This window comes from Schistocerca cancellata, chromosome 4 (assembly GCF_023864275.1).
Source record: "Schistocerca cancellata isolate TAMUIC-IGC-003103 chromosome 4, iqSchCanc2.1, whole genome shotgun sequence".
NCBI classification, from domain to species: domain Eukaryota; kingdom Metazoa; phylum Arthropoda; class Insecta; order Orthoptera; family Acrididae; genus Schistocerca; species Schistocerca cancellata.
The window spans coordinates 150141603-150158643 of NC_064629.1; positions in this window are offsets into that span (position 1 = coordinate 150141603).

Below are 17041 nucleotides of genomic sequence, written 5' to 3' on the forward strand. Positions count from 1 at the left end.
TTAGGAGTATACGGTCTAGTGTGTGTTCAGACACACTTTTACTCCTCCAAGCACTATAGTTTGGTGTTAGTTCCACCACAGTTCGCCACCTGTCCTGTTTTACCAGTCTGACCAGCCTACGACGTTCGACGTCTGTAATAAGGGATGGCCGCCCAATCCCACGACGTCTGGACGTGTTTCCACCTTGCTTTTGCCAAGTGTTGAAGACACTCACCACAGAACTACTTGATCACCGACAAGTCGATCTGTTTCAGAAACGCTCGTCCGGAGGCTCCAGGCCATCACAACTTCCATCAGTCCGACGCAGATAGAATATGCGCCTCCCCCATTCTACAAATAGGCGGCAGGCTCATTGATATTACATGCACCGTTCGTGTGTCTGACTAGGAGCCATTCCTAGCTAGGTGACACTGCTGTCGCGTAGGTGGCTTGATGTAGGTAGTTCGTTCTGGCTCATCAGTGTATATGCTTCTGTACAGGCCCTTATTTATCTTGTCTTCACAGTCCTGACCTTATCTGACGACCGCTCACATTTTGGGCTGCATGACCCATTTACGTTGCGCCACAGTTCAGCTATTTAGTTGCAATAACGTAGGTAACAGTATATATATTGTCCCAGAAATGTTGCGCCAAATTTCGAGGTACTATAGAAGATGTGTTGAGAAACAAATGGATGATAGAAACCCATCTCTGGAAACGTCATCCAACGACGCTACAGATCAGCGAAGTTAAAGGTGTCATCGCCTGCCACTAGGACAGCCTTCGGCAGCAAACGTGACTTTTCACCCTGACGGACCACAGACGGAACGTCTGGCAGTGTTGTTTGTTATTCAGTGATTGCGACTGATCGCCGTGATCATCGGTGGATCAGTGTCGTTTTCGACAGCGAAATGTGTGAAAATGAAAGCCCCAAGAGAAGGGGTGGTATTATTCATGCTATCTGTGACACATCCTGAGGTATTTTCGTGTCGATTCTGTGCAGCGATGTATCCGAAATGTTTTCTTCGCCCACCCAGCAGAAAACCGTGATTTCTACGCTGGGCGTCACGGTTTTGACTCACGTCGTAAGGGCCGTCAAGAGAAGTGCTGAGATTTGAGCAAGGGAAAGAGGGACGATTTTCCCATGGTGTGAGACGTCCATCGTGACATTGTGCAGAACAGTGCTGAAATTTGGTGCCAATGTGACATGATTAACCCAGCTTAAACCTCACATGAGAGTCTGATCTCTGGCCTTTTCTTGCTCGAGGCAACAACTTGCTGTTTAAACCGGTGCCGAACCCGAGGGTGACGTCGCAGGGTGCTACTCCTTTGCACCATTATAAAGAGAGGTTGCAGGGACCTTCGATCCAAATTTGGAACTTGTGCTTCGCAACTGGAGAAAATGACAGGATTGGTAAGCGGCCATTTAGTTATGTTACGTAGTGTATATTCTTGTCTTCGCAAACGAAAAAACAGAATTACCAGTGCACCAAGTGCCCAGTTTCTCGGTTTGGCATACGTATGCATCAATAGATAACTGGACATCTGCCTCGAGAGAGAGTTTTCTACCTTGACAATCTAAAGTTATATCAGGCATACTCGTTATGAACTAACTGAAGTATTAACATTATATTAGACAGGGCAACGTACAGACTGGAGCTGGGAGTGTTAGGTTCCTTAATCGCGTAGATAGATAGTGGCACAACATTTGAGGGGAAAACCTAGAAATATTTCGCCTAAATTCTCTTATCACGTTATAGTTTAAGATGAAGATTTCAACTTACCAGCTACAGACTAGGAGATTAAAGTGATTGTGCAGGGTAGTAGGGACAGGAAATCGTGTGAAATTTTTCCAAGTGACTCATCCGAAAATAACCTTGAGCATTTAATTAGAGAAACGAATCATGAAAGTAATATCTTAAACATGTTGTATTCATATCGGATCTCCAGCCGGAACATATCGCCATCTGGACACAATATTTCGGCGGTCCACCTGGGCGCCATCTTCAGGTGAGTAGGCCGTCGCACTATCTCGCCGGAACTGAAATCAAGCACTTTTTTTTATTTATTGTTATTTTGAAACCTGTATTACAGGCAGACCATGCAGCAGCAGACGACGCCGCTCTTTAGCCGCAGAGAACACAAATATACAAATGAAGACTTTGAAAGAAAAAACAAGGTGGACATATAAACGGAGACAAACACTGTTTAAAATACAAGGTGCCGTTCACGGGAGGAGAGTCCAGGATAAAATTGTTCAGATACTTCGACACAGACAGAGACGAAAATTGTCACACGTGAACGTAGGGGCACAAAACGAATAACACTGAATCACTGAAGCACAAAACGACGGCACACACAGAACACGAGGCGTTGATCTCCGGCGCGAGAATGTTCACTATCCGTGTACGAGTCCGGGGACCTGCCAAGAGAGGAGGAGGGGGGTGGGGTGGGAGAAGGAGAGGGGAGAGCAGATGCCATGGGCAGGGGAGATAGGGGGGAGGGAGGAAGGGGGAGGGGAAGCCCGGGGGAAGAGGGAAGGATGGAGGGGATGGGGAAAAGGGAAAGAGAAGGGAGGGAGGGTGCCTAATGGAAAGGACACAGGATGTTGGGGGGGGGGGAGGATCAAAGTCGATAGGAGGGGTAGATGGAGGGGAGGAGGACATCATCAGGGAGAGGGAGCTGGCGGAAGCCACCTTGGGAGAGGGTTAGGAGGGTGGAGAGATGGAGACCGGGCGGGACGTGGGAATACAGGCGCGGCAGCGGGCGGGGGTGGGAGAGGATAGGGGAGACGAGCGGGTGAGGAGGATCGAGTTTACGGGAGGTGTACACGATCCGTATCCTTACAAGGAAAAGGAGGAGGTGGGGGAAGGGGATGAGATCGTACAGGATCCGCGTGGGGGAGGGGAGACGGATGCGATAGGCGAGGTGGAGAGCATGACGTTCAAGGATTTGGAGGGATTTGTAAAACGTAGGGGGGGGGGGGGGGCGGAGATCCAAGCCGGATGGGCATAACAAAGGATAGGACGGGTGAGGGATTTATAGGTGTGGAGGATGGTGGAGGGGTCCAGACCCCACGTAGAAATCAAGCACGCCGCGGCGGTTTCTTTATACGCCAACAGTGGGTCCACCGCGTCTGCGCGGAAATAACTGCCCTCTAGCGGCAGGCACAACAGCGCACTGGTGGTGAAAGCTCGCAGTAACGATAAATCGATATCAAACACTACAGACAGTTTTTGAAGACCGAGACAAGGATCGTTGTTTCTTTATGTCAAACAGGACAGGGTTCCAACTATTACCTAAAGGATATCCCTTATCTCTGTTTATAAAATTGTCAGATAGCCGAATTTCAATGGCTTCCTTCACTACACAGTCCCAATACCGTGACGCAGGGGCAACCACTTACGTCTCATCGTACAGCATTTTCTGTCCTTCCATAAGACAATGTTCCGCCACAGCAGGTTTTTCTGGCTGAAATAAACGAGTGTGGCGATGATGCCCCACGCAACGATCATGGACTGTACGAACTGTTTATCCAATATAGACTTTCCCGCAATGGCATGGAATCTTGTAGTCTCCACGCTTTCTTAAACCTAAATCATCCTTCACTGAGCCCAACAGGGCTCTGGTCTTATCTGGCGGGCAGAATACACTTTTAATATTAAATTTCTTTAAAATTATACCTATTTTTGAAGACATGTTCCCCGCAAAAGGTAGGAATGCCACCGTCTTGCTTGTATCTTCCGTTATTTTCCCGCGGAGGTATAATCTGTAGAGCACGACTGATCTGATTGTCAGTATAACCATTCTGCTTGAAGACAGCTTTTAGATGGTCCAGTTCTTGTGTCAAACTATCTACATCTGAGATGACGTAAGCTCTTTTTACCAATGTACGTAGGACCCCGTTGCATTGGTACGATGGATGACAACTTGATGCATGAAGATATCGGTCCGTATGCGTGCACTTACGATAAACACTATGTTCTAATGTCCCATCATCCCTCCTGTAGACCAAGACATCTAAAAACGGAAGTCGTCCATCCTTTTCAACTTCCATCGTGAACTTAATATTGGGATGCAGGCAATTAAAATGTTCTATGAAACTATTTAGAGCACCCCCGCTCCCCCCCCCCCCCCTCCCCAATGTGGTCGTACCATAAACGTATCGTCGACCTATCTCCAGATACAAGCTGGTCCTCAGCGCCATGTCCTCAAAATATTCCACAAACAAATTAGCGACTATGGGGGATAATGGACTCGCCATAGCCACTCCGTCAGTTTGGTCAAGGTATTTGTCATTAAATAAAAAATACGTCGACGTCAACACATGGCATTAAATCTTAGTTGTTTCTTCGTCCAAACTTTCACCAATCCACACTGCAATGAATCTTCAAGAGGAACTCTGGTAAACAGAGGCACAACATCAAAACTAACTAGCAAATTCGTGGGACTGAGACACAAAGACTTCAAACGGTGAATAAAAACCAGAGAATTGGAAATAGGGTGTTCGCATTTTCCGACATGGGGACTGAGAATGGACGCTAAACACTTGGCTAAATTTTAAGTAGAGGCGCCCAATTTGCTGTCAATAGGCCGAAGGGGTACTCCCTGTTTGTGTACCTTAGGTAAACCGTACAATCTCTTCTTCAAAAGTGAAAGCGTCTTGCGTATTATACGTTCAGTTGGATCGTTATTTAATCTTCGGTATGCCGAGTCTGCATGCAAAAGACCCATTTTATCCACGTAATTGTCCCACGAAAGAAGAACCGTTGCATTGCCCTTGTCTGCTGGAGGAATTACTAAATCCTGGTCTTCTCTCATGGAACGAATTGCGGCTCTTTCAGGCGAGGAGATTTTACGTCGTGGGGGTGGCACCTGGCGCATCGTATGAGAGACCTCTTGCCTAACCTCGTCAGCTAGATCGTTGGAAAACCTGGACACCGCTTGTTCAACGGCGAAAATGAATTCCGTAATGGGAACATTCCTGGTTGTAGGGGCTAAATTCAATCCCTTTTCTAATACTGCCAGCGTAGCATCGTCCAGTTGTTTGGTTGTGCGATTCATCACGACATGTCGACGGGGACCATCATTCATTTTTGTAGACTGAAGAAAGTCGCTGAAACTTCGAAGATTGCTTACTGACGGCGGTTGCAGGGAGCCACTCTGATATTGCCCAGGACGAACTGTCAGCCCAATCCCAGGATGCAGCAGACAGCAACGCTGAAACTTCCAAATGCAAGCAAAATAAATCCTTGGCTATGAAATCCAGTAGTCTACGTGTAAAATGAATGCGCTCCCTTACTAAGGCAAAACCATCACGGTGCTTTGTGTTGTTGGCCATTCTTGTCCCAATGTAATGAACAGTTTTGGCAAATGTAGGTATTATACCTTCATTCCGGCATCTTAGCAGGAAAGCGAGGGCTCTCAGCAACTTCCCCTTCTTCTTACGAAGTTAATCAAACTTCCTTACAAGTTCAAACATCTTCTCCCCGTAGAGGCTCTTTACGTGGCTTCGTAAACTTTCCTGGCGTAATAATTTGTTGTATTCATATCAGGTCTCCAGCCGGAACATCTCGTCGTCTGGACCCGATACGAATACAACAAATTATTACGCCGGGAAAGTTTACGGAGGCACAATATCTTAAACATACTGGTGCAAACAGACCCGAACTTTTCGATTCAGTGTAGAACATGGACTCGGTGATCATAAGACAGTTACAGCATCACTGTATACGGCTGTAAATAGGAATACAAAGAAAGGAACGAGGATCTTTCTGTTTGGGAAGAATGAGATGAAACAACCTTGCCAACACGTGGGCGGGATTCATCCTGCAACGGAATGATGCCGTCCGTCAACAATACTGGGCGTTTCAACTTGATGGTGCTCTTCAATTTCTGCAGCGTCCACGTCCTGCTGTGCAATAAACGTGGCACAGTTTTACAGAAAGTTGATGAGGACCGGACCCTTGTAATGAAAGAGAAAGGCCATCTTGACTTTACCGGAGCTGGTGTGCTTGTTGTTTCGACTACGGTGAAGAAGTTTCACTGGAAAGCCCTTAAACATACTCCATACAGTCGCAATATTTTTGGAACAAAAACTAAAAACTAGACACCGCCTGAACAGGTCATGATGGCCCAACGGTACCGATCGGCCGCCTTGTCATTCTCAGCCCACAGGCGTCACTGGATGCGGATGTGGAGGGGCATGTGGTCAGCACACTGCTCTCCCGGCCGTATTTCAGTTTCTGAGACCTGAGCCGCTACTTCCCAATCAAGTAGCTCCTCAGTTTGCCTCACAAGGGCTGAGTGCACCCCGCTTGCCAACAGCGCTCGGTAGATCGGATGGTCACCCATGCAAGTTCTAGCCCAACCCGACAGCGCTCAACTTCGGTTATCTGACGGGAACAGGTGTTACCACTGCGGCAAGGCCGTTGGCTAATATTTTTGGAACGCTGTAGGAATATATTCGTAACTATCGCTTTGCTTCGGACGAGGACTCCACGCCTGCGTACAGTCCTGTTTCCATAGGCAGCCACGAACATTTTGCCATGATAGCAGTGACCGTCTTCTCTCCCAGCAGGACAAATGTGTTAAAAACTATGGTGATTACTTTTGAAATAATAAACAGTTTACTTACATTTTTTCTATTTAAGTAGCCTGTTTATGTTTTCTTATTGGCAACGTTACGTAGCGCTCTGTATGAAAATCACTGGCTGTGCTGTGTGCAGTCTGTGACTAGTTTGCATTGTTGTCTGCCATTGTAGTGTTGGGCAGCGGTAGCTGGATGTGAACAGCACGTAGCGTTGCGCAGTTGGAGGTGAGCCGCCAGCAGTGGTGGATGTGGGGAGAGAAATGGCGGAGTTTTGAAATTTGTAAGACTGGATGTCATGAACTGCTATATATATTATGACTATTAAGGTAAATACATTGTTTGTTCTCTATAAAAATCTTTCATTTGCTAACTATGCCTATCAGTAGTCAGTGCCTTCCGTAGTTTGAATCTTTTATTTAGCTGGCAGTAGTGGCGCTCGCTGTACTGCAGTAGTTCGAGTAACGAAGATTTTTGTGAGGTAAGTGATTTGTGAAACGTATAGGTTAATGTTGGTCAGGGCCATTCTTTTATAGGGATTTTTGAAAGTCAGATTGCGTTGCGCTAAAAATATTGTGTGTCAGTTTAAACACAGTCATGTATAATTTTTCTAAGGGGACGTTTCATCCATTTGTCTCGTTTTCATTTGACTACCCCTTATAGGTGCTGACCAAGAGGAAGACCTGTTTCGGTTCTAGGGAAATGAAGGAAATGGTCTGTCCACATTAACCTTACGACACTGATACATGTAAAAGACAGATAGAAAGAAGACGAGCATAAATTTAAGGCCTTTCTAACAGGAACCTTTCAGTAATGTTGACTGGAACACACTTCTCGAAATTGTGAAGGTAGCAGTGACAAAATGCAGAAAGTGAAAGGTTGTATGCGATTTGTACAAAAATCAGACTGCGGCTGTAATAGTCAAAAGGACTAAAAAGGGAAACGATGGTGGAGAAGGGAGAGAGGCAGGGTTGTAGCCTGTCCACCATATTACTAAATCTGAAAGAAGTGCAAGCATAGAGAAAACTGAAGAGAAACTTGAAAGTAGATTGAAGTTAATTGAGAACATAAACAACTTCCAAGTTGTAGCACTATCACAAGTGGAAAAGACTTGGAAGATCAGTTTAATTGAATGTGCGGTAGCTTGCGGAAAGTGTAGAGGTGACAGACTCTTCTGACGCCAGTTTTAGAGGCCGAGAGTGGATTAACCTCTATGGTGGGTGGTGAAATTGGGTTGTCAGCCGTCAGGAAACCAGCAATTCACCGCCCTGGATCGCGGTGCAGTGCAGTGATGGGTAGATGTCTGGTTGTTGACCCACGTATCGTCATGAAAATAGCATTGTTGAACATCTGTTTCATTGTTTAGAAAACTACAACAGTCGTGAAGGTTCTCTGAGGAGACATTTCTCCCAAACCATAGGCTGTACTTTGCCGGCGAAGAGGTGCCGTTGTCACCGACAACGAGAAGAGTCGCTCGGTCAGCCAAGCGGAAAAGTCAGCGAGTCAGTGGGCACGATGACGGAAGCGGAAGTTTGCTCTCGCAGACGAAGGCGGATGAGTTTCTGCATGGTCTCGAGCTTGAACCGTAGCCCAACAGTTTAGGAGCCTGGTAGCTACTGCATGGAGGTTCACTGGTGGCACATGGTTTGCAGGCGCTAAGTCAGCAGCATCAGACTTAGAGCAGAGCAACGCTCTCGGCTAGGAGAGGTTAAGTCCAGGGGTTGATTCATGTCACCTCGAAAATCAACATAGACCTCCCCTCGAAGCTGGCGGCTATCAGGCTCCATACATCTGTTTAAAAATGAGGAGTATTTCTACAGGATTGGCTAGTGCCTGTTTTGCCAAGGCATCGATTCCCATTGTGTAAACCAAACAAAGCTATAATTCAGTCGTGTAGGAATCAGATCACCGAAAGCACGGTGGCTCTGTCTTTCCGCTGTGGCAATGGTATTACAACTCTGGCTGTCTTCGCTGATGTGGGATATGTGGTAACTGGCCCACTGCTGTGAAGATAGTAATTGTGGGATCAGCATGTCCGTCCTGACGTAACTGTACCTGGCTTGCCCCGGTCTGACCTGTTTCCATGGATTTTTTTCACTAATCGTGAGCAGCATATTTATTTCATTCAGCCATTACAAGTAAAATAACTGCAGCACAACACGCCTACCGTCTTCAGAATACCCAGCCCATCGGATCTAAGGTCATAGTAACTGTGGAAAGACTTGGTACACATCTTACAAACTGACAGTTATGCACAGCACACTGAGATTTTCCTTTACACTAGTTCAACTTGACCATCAAGTTTCATTGACTGTGTTGATTATCTTCATGGCATTTCTATGCTTATCCCGCTGATCTTCTCTCGTTTTCACAAACGGCCACGACTCCATTGAATTATCACTTACAAACTAGTAAGGTAACTTTACCAAATTCTCTCTTCTTGGCAAATTCATTAGCAGTTATTTAGCTCCATAAGGTCTCACTCAGTTGATTCCTGGTTCTCAGTATTCCTCCTTGCTTATCAGCTGGATTCTTAACTAATCATTACTTAACAAATAATTCTTGCTAGGGGTAACCCATTTCACTCGCAGTTGATGTTAGGAGTTCTTACGGGAGGACCGTTTTTCAACTAAAGGAGATTCAGGCTGCACAAAGAAGTCACAGTTAGTCAGAGACACCAGGGTTCTTCCTATTGCGACACTCATCTCTATGACTGTGCGATGACGGGGATCGCTGTACTGCTGCACGTGTTGAAGCATCTTCTCTGTACAAACGCATTCCTCTTGTGTTGCTATAAATTTGCTAAACTTCCCTCGCTTTTCGCCCACAGTAATTCAATGAATCACCAAGTCACAAAACTAATAAAACAATATTACAAATCTGTTTTCTCCTAAAAAGTTATCCATACCAATTCGTCTTTAACAATAAATGGTCCTACTCCATTGAGTTCCCACACTCAGCATCTCTTTTCCTTTATGCGGTGCTTAATTAACTCTCTGCTGTGGTACATTATCCGGAACTTTTCTATGCAACAAAAGTTTGCTTTATATTTTCCAATGAAACACATCCCCAATACTATGCGCACACATTAACCACATATGATACTACCATACGCAGTACTTTGCGGCTGGTCCCGGCGGAGGTTCGAGTCCTCCCTCGGGCAAGGTTGTGTGTGTTTGTACTTAGGATAATTTAGGTTAAGTAGTGTGTAAGCTTAGGGACTGATAACCTTAGCAGTTAAGTCCAATAAGATTTCACACACATTTGAACATTTTTGAGCAGTACGTTGACAGGTAGTTCTACTTATTTCCCTCGCTTTAACGCTTATCATAGGCTTACTCATTTTATCAATCCTAAATTTCCCTGTGCGGTACGGTACTACATCTCAAGCATTGAGTCTTAGTGATTTTGCCCTCAATTCAATTGGATTGCCTTTCAGGACAGACGAACCTTGCGACAGTACATCACTGGCGACAGTTTTCTCAGCTTGATCAATATTTCCTTGATTTACACCATGCGTCACCGAAGATCAAATTTTGCTCCCTGCCTCTTATCCTCAGTACATATTAAATTTCAATTATGATGAATCCCCGTTCCTCAGGTACCCATTCCTGTAGGAATTTAAGCTTGTCAGCACTATCACTATTATTACAAGCACTTTCACTCTTCCTTCTCTCCCCCTTCTCACCATCTGATTCTTTATCCAGTCTGTCAAGCCTCTCCAAATGCCTAATATTTCTTATCGCCAGAGAAACGTACTGATTCTTGTTTTTAGTCCGCCACTCGCATATTTCTCCTGTCTCTTCTCTGCATTCGCAGGAGTAACTGTACCGAGAAAAGTCATACTTTCCTTGACAACATTCCTTGAATATAACTTCCTGGTCTACTCTTGTTGTTGTTGTTGTTGTGGTCTTGAGTCTAGTGACTGGTTTGATGCAGCTACTCTATCGTGTGCAAGACTCTTCATCTCCCAGTACCTACATCCTTCTGAATCTGTTTAGTGTATTAATCTCTTGGTCTCCCTGTACGATTTTTACCCTCCACGCTGCCTTCCAATACTAAATTGGTGATCCCTTGATGCCTCAGAATATGCCCTACCAACCGATCCCTTCTTCTAGTCAAGTTGTGTCACAAATTTGTCTTCTCCCCAATTATATTCAGTACTTCCTCATTAGTTATGTGATCCACCCATCTAATCTTCAGCATTCTTCCATAGCACTACATTTCGAAAGCTTCTATTCTATTCTTGTCTAAACTATTTATCGTCCACGTTTCACTTCCATACATGGCGACACTCCATACAAATACTTTCAGAAACGACTTCGTGACACTTAAATCCATACTCGACGTCAACAAATTTCTTTTCTTCAGAAACACTTTTCTTGCCATTGCCAGTCTACATTTTATATCCTCTCTACTTCGACCATCATCAGTTATTTTTCTCCCCAAATAGCAAAAATCATTTACTACTTTAAGCATCTCATTTCCTAATCTAATTCCCTCAGCATCGCCGTCTTTCATTCGGTACATTCCATTATCCTCTTTTTGATTTTGTTGATGTTCATATTATATCCTCTTTTCAAGACACTGTCCATTCCGTTCAGCTGCTCTTCCACGTCCTTTGCTGTCTCTGACAGATCTACAATGTCATCGGCGAACCTCAAAAAAATGGTTCAAATGGCTCTGAGCACTATGCGACTTAACTTCTGAGGTCATCAGTCGCCTAGAACTTAGAACTAAGTAAACGTAACTAACCTAAGGACATCACACACATCCATGCCCGAGGCAGGATTCGAGCCTGCGACCGTAGCGATCGCTCGGTTCCAGACTGTAGCGCCTAGAACCGCACGGACACGCCGGCCGGCAGCGAACCTCAAAGTTTTAATTTCTTCTGCATGGATTTTAATTCTTACTCTAATTTTTTCTTTTGTTTCCTTTACTTCTTGCTACTCTTAACTCAGCTATTTGCGCTGCTATAGTTCTCATTTCCATAAATGTAACCCCCAGTGTTTTCGACTCGGACATTGTGGAACCTCTGACAGCTTGTCATCAAAGCTGTCAGAAAAGTAGCATGCATGGAAACCAACTAAAATGCGATATGCATCTCCAGTGTACACCTAGGAGAAGCTAAAGATTCTAAAAAGGACAGGACATAACAGCAACGATGTTACATATAAGAGTACCTGATGATGGGAGTATGCCGAAATGGGCTCATCGTGAATGATATAAAATATAAAAAAATTACATAGCAGTGTAGCCGGCTACTATTCATAATAATCATGTCATTAAAAGACTTATTTTACACTGCGGGCCCCAGAGAACAGAAGTTATGAACAGAGGCAATAATTATATCATGTTGGAATCTCCGTTGACGTTATCGAACTTTTTTTTTTTTAAAAAAAACAAATGTTCATATGTTTTCTAAACTAGTTTTGTTGTCTGTGTTTGGTTAAAATGCGTTAACTACGATACGTGACATCAGGAAACTCTTTGATTTATCACCAATGTAAATTGTTCCAAAGGTGGTGAATGGAGTTCATTTCTTCGTTTTAAAGAGTAAATGGTTCAAATGGCTCTGAGCACTATGGGACTTAACATCTGTGGTCATCAGTCCCCTAGAACTTAGAACTACTTAAACCTAACTAACCTAAGGACATCACACACATCCATGCTCGAGGCAGGATTCGAACCTGCGATTGTAGCAGTCGCGCGGTTCCGGACTGAAGCGCCTAGAACCGCTTGGCCACCGTGGCCGGCTAAAGTGTAAAGAAATAATTATAGACATGAACTTGTTACTCCGTATAGAGCTTAAGTCTACCACCTCGCGCGGACAGTTTGGAACTACCGATAAGGGCCGTATCTATTGTGCAGCTCTGAAACATCGACAAGCGCAGCACCTCGAAACGGCATCGAGAAGGTGATGACCAGCGCGTGAATGGAAAGAGCGGGCAGCGCCACACGTCCAGGAAGAGTTTAGCGCCCCCTGTCAACGCTCACTGAACCAGTCGTCAATCTTTAGTCGTTCCAGTTCTGTCGCAGTCTTCGAGAGCATCAGTACTGAGTAATGTAAATGTCGTGTGACAAGGGCCTCCCGTCGGGTAGACCGTTCGCCGATTTGACGCCACTTCGGCTACTTGCGCGTCGATGGGGATGAAATGATGATGATTAGGACAACCCAACACCCAGTCCCTGAGCGGAGAAAATCTCCGAGCCAGCCGGGAATCGAACCCGGGCCCTAAGGATTGACATTCTGTCACGCTGACCACTGAGCTACCAGGGGTGGACAGTACTGAGAAGGGACCCCCCTCAGAGTTAGTTATAAGTTGGTACAGTGGATAGGCCTTGAAAAACTGAACACAGATCAATCGAGAAAACAGGAAGAAGTTGTGTGGAACTATGAAAAAAATAAGCAAAATATACAAACTGAGTAGTCCATCCGCAAGATAGGCAACATCAAGGATAATCTGAGGTCAGGAGCGCCGCGGTCCCGTGGTTAGCGTGAGCAGCTGCGGAACAAGAGGTCCTTGGTTAAAGTCTTCCCTCGAGTGAAAAGTTTAATTTCTTTATTTTCGCAAAGTTATGATCCGTCCGTTCTTTCATTGACGTCTCTGTTCACTGTAATAAGTTTAGTGTCTGTGTTTTGCGACCGCACCGCAAAAGCGTGTGATTAGTAGACGAAAGGACGTGCCTCTCCAATGGGAGCCGAAAACATATTGCCCATGAAATACATCTCACGTATTTAATGCACTCTCGTCCACAGTAGCGAACAGTCAACTGCCAGCCAAGGAGCCTCGTTAGCAGGAATACTCTCTCTTCCGTGCGCTGTAATCGACTGACGTCGTGTGTTTCGATGTTTGTTTAGGTGTAGCGTCCCCATACTACGGCGCAGTTACCTCGCATCGGACGGACGGACGGACAGATAATAATTGTCTGAAAATAAAAAATTAAAATTTTTTACTCGAGGGAAGACTTGAACCGAGGACCTCTTACTCCGCATCTGCTGACGCTAACCACGGGACCACAATGCTCCTGAGCTCACTCATTCCTTGTTATTGCTTATCTTTCCCATGGACTACTCAGTTTTTTATATTTTGCTTATTTTTTTAATAGTTCCACACAACTTCTTCCTGTTTTCTCGATTGATCTGTGTTCAGTTTTTCAAGGCCTATCCACTGTGCCAACTTATAACTAAATCTGAGGGGGGTGCGATGGGGAGGTTCCCTTGTGAGTAATAGGAAGACGATACTTCGCGCTCATTCATCGAATAGTAATAGAGTGTCAGTATAATGCTACAGGAAGCCCCTTCATAACAAGAAGTTATGTTTCTTTTCTTTTTAGAAATAAAATATCCTATTAACTTGAATGTGTTACGTACAGACCATTTCAGATTTCTGCCACCGGCCATCACAACTTCTCTCCTTCCTTGTTTGTGTCGGTGCCGATTGCCACAGTAGCCGACACATCTGGCGCCCCACATTCCACAACCAACACTGCCTTCACTCTTCGCTGCACTTCCATAGAGCGTCATTCATATTTATCTCTCCTCTTTCAGAGGAGCATTGTGTTCTTTCTGGCAGGATAGCCAAAATCCTTCCATTGTTTGTGTATTTGTATTGATTTTATTTACTTGATGCGGCGCTGCTCTCCTTAACATGGCCTTTAACCCGCCTCTTACATGGCCTGAACCTACGCCTCCAGTTGCTGCTGGCTTTGACCTACTGCAGTTTATTCAGTTTCAGAACGTACTTGATGACAGCAGTCCAGCAGCTTATTAATGCACAAGCCGCTGCGGCATTAATCTGCCACAACAGCCAGCCATGTCCACAGCACACTCTCCGTGCATTTCACCGTTCCGAGCTTTCAATGAACAAGAGGAATGGAATGAGTACTACGGTCAGTTCGACTCTTATCGTTTTACACATAAAGTTCAAGCTACTAAGAAACTTTCTTATTTCTTGCCAACGGCTGGCACAGGAGTTTATCGCCTCCCTCAGAAGTTATTTGCGAGTAGTAGACCGGAGCTGCTAGTTTTTGACGATTTAGTTTCCGTGCATTTTCAACTTCTCGCGGCGTAATGAATAGTCCATTAAATTTCGGGCATGCGGCCGCGCAAATAAAACTTTCTCCACTGATATTTCGGCCGCGTATCTTCCGGACATCCTCAGAGTGAGTCAAAAGACTGACAACAAGATGCCAAGCGCGGACTTCTATGGTCCACCGCGGCGGTACTGCACATGCGGGTCACAGATGCTGGTCGGCAGCAGAGACATACGCTTACACATGCGCCGCCTGTGTTGATGACACATTTGTGGTATGGCCGCACGGGATGGATGAATTACATCGATTTCTTGAGCATTTGAATTCCATCCATGCTAGCATCAAATTTACTATGGAAATAGAAAAAGACGGCTGCATCCCCTTTTTGGATGTTGTCGTTCGCCGTAAAGTTGATGGCACGTTAGGACATGCCGTATATCGGAAACCAACACACACAAATCTATATCTTCATGCCAGTAGCTGCCGTCACCCTTCACAGACCATAGGGTCCTTAAGACCTTAGTGCATAGGGCGCACTGTATATTCGATAAAGACAATTTGCAAGAAGAGCTCACTTACCTCAAGAGCATTTTTAAATCGAATGGATTTTCTCCACTACAAATTCGTAGATCATTCAATGCAAAACTTAGAATGCAGGTATGTGATGGGGAAGAAGACAGTAATTCCTTCAGATCTAGTGCGTTTTTGCTCTATGTGGGTGCTCTTTCCTCGGAGATAGGCCGTATTCTTGAGAAACACTGTGTTAAGGTGATCTTCTGGCCCCCCACGAAGATTGCAGCATTACTCGGCTCTGTGAAGGACGATTTACTGTTTCGTAAAGGGGTGTGTATCAGATTCCTTGCGAAAATTGTGAGAAGTCGCACATAGGTCAAACAACACGCACTATTCATGAGAGATGTGTGGAGCATCGAAAATACACACGCATATTACAGCCAGAGAAGTCAGCTGTGGCCGAACATTGTACTTGTCTTGATACAAGGCATTCCACGAATTACAGTGATGTGAAGATTTTAACATGCACCTCTTCCCTTTAGGAATCTGTCATCAAGGAAGCTATGGAGATTAGATTAGCTAATAATTTAATAAGTAGAGATAATGGTTTCAATTTGGACAAAGCATGGAATGCGGCTCTTGGGGTAATTAAACTGCAGAGAAGTCGTCATGGTGTCACCGCCGCCGATCATTCATCGATAAGCGAATTGAATGTCTGTACGCCTTCACCACAGGCGGCGCATATGTAAGCGTATTTTTCTTTCGCCGACCAGCATCTGTGACCCGCATGCGCAGTACCGCCGCGGTGGAGTATGCAGGGTGTTACAAAAAGGTACGGCCAAACTTTCAGGAAACATTCCTCACACACAAATAAAGAAAAGATGTTATGTGGACATGTGTCCGGAAATGCTTAATTTCCATGTTAGAGCTCATTTTAGTTTCGTCAGTATGTTCTTCCACCTACGCTCAATGGAGCACGTTATCATGATTTCATACGGGATACTCTACCTGTGCTGCTAGAACATGTGCCTTTACAAGTACGACACAATATGTTGTTCATGCACGATGGAGCTCCTGTACATTTCAGTCGAAGTGTTCGTACGCTTCTCAACAACAGATTGGGTGACTGATGGATTGGTAGAGATGGACCAATTCCATGGCCTCCACGCTCTCCTGACCTCAACCCTCTTGACTTTCATTTATGGGGACATTTGGAAGCTCTTGTCTACGCAACCCCAGTACCAAATGTAGAGACTCTTCGTGCTCGTATTGTGGACGGATGTGATACAATACGCCATTCTAGAGGGCTGCATCAACGCATCAGGGATTCCATGCGACGGAGGATGGATGCATGTATCCTCGCTAACGGAGGACATTTTGAACATTTCCTGTAACAAAGTGTTTGAAGTCACGCTGGGACGTTGTGTTGCTGTGTGTTTCCATTCCATGATTAATGTGATTTGAAGAGAAGTAATAAAATGAGCTCTAACATGGAAAGTAAGCGTTTCCGGACACATGTCCACATTATTTTCTTTCTTTGTGTGTGAGGAATGTTTCCTGAAAGTTTGGCCGTACCTTGTTGTAACACCCTGTATAAGTCCGCGCTTGGCATCTTGTCGTCAGTCTTGTGACTCACTCTGAGGATGGCCGGACGATACGTGACCGAAATATCAGTAGAGGAAATTTTATTTGCGCGGCTGCATGCCCGAAATTTAATGGACTATTTAGTTTCCGCCCTGACTTAAGGTTACGAGGATCAGATACAGGTTGCAGCAGCTCGTTAAAAGTTCTTACATCTGCGGAAAAAGCTAGAACAGACATATCGTCAGTGGGTCACTGAACTTCAGGGATGGACACGACTGTGTCGTTTTCAATATAGCTGTAGACAGTACTATAGTGACGCAATGATTCGTGATGCAATTA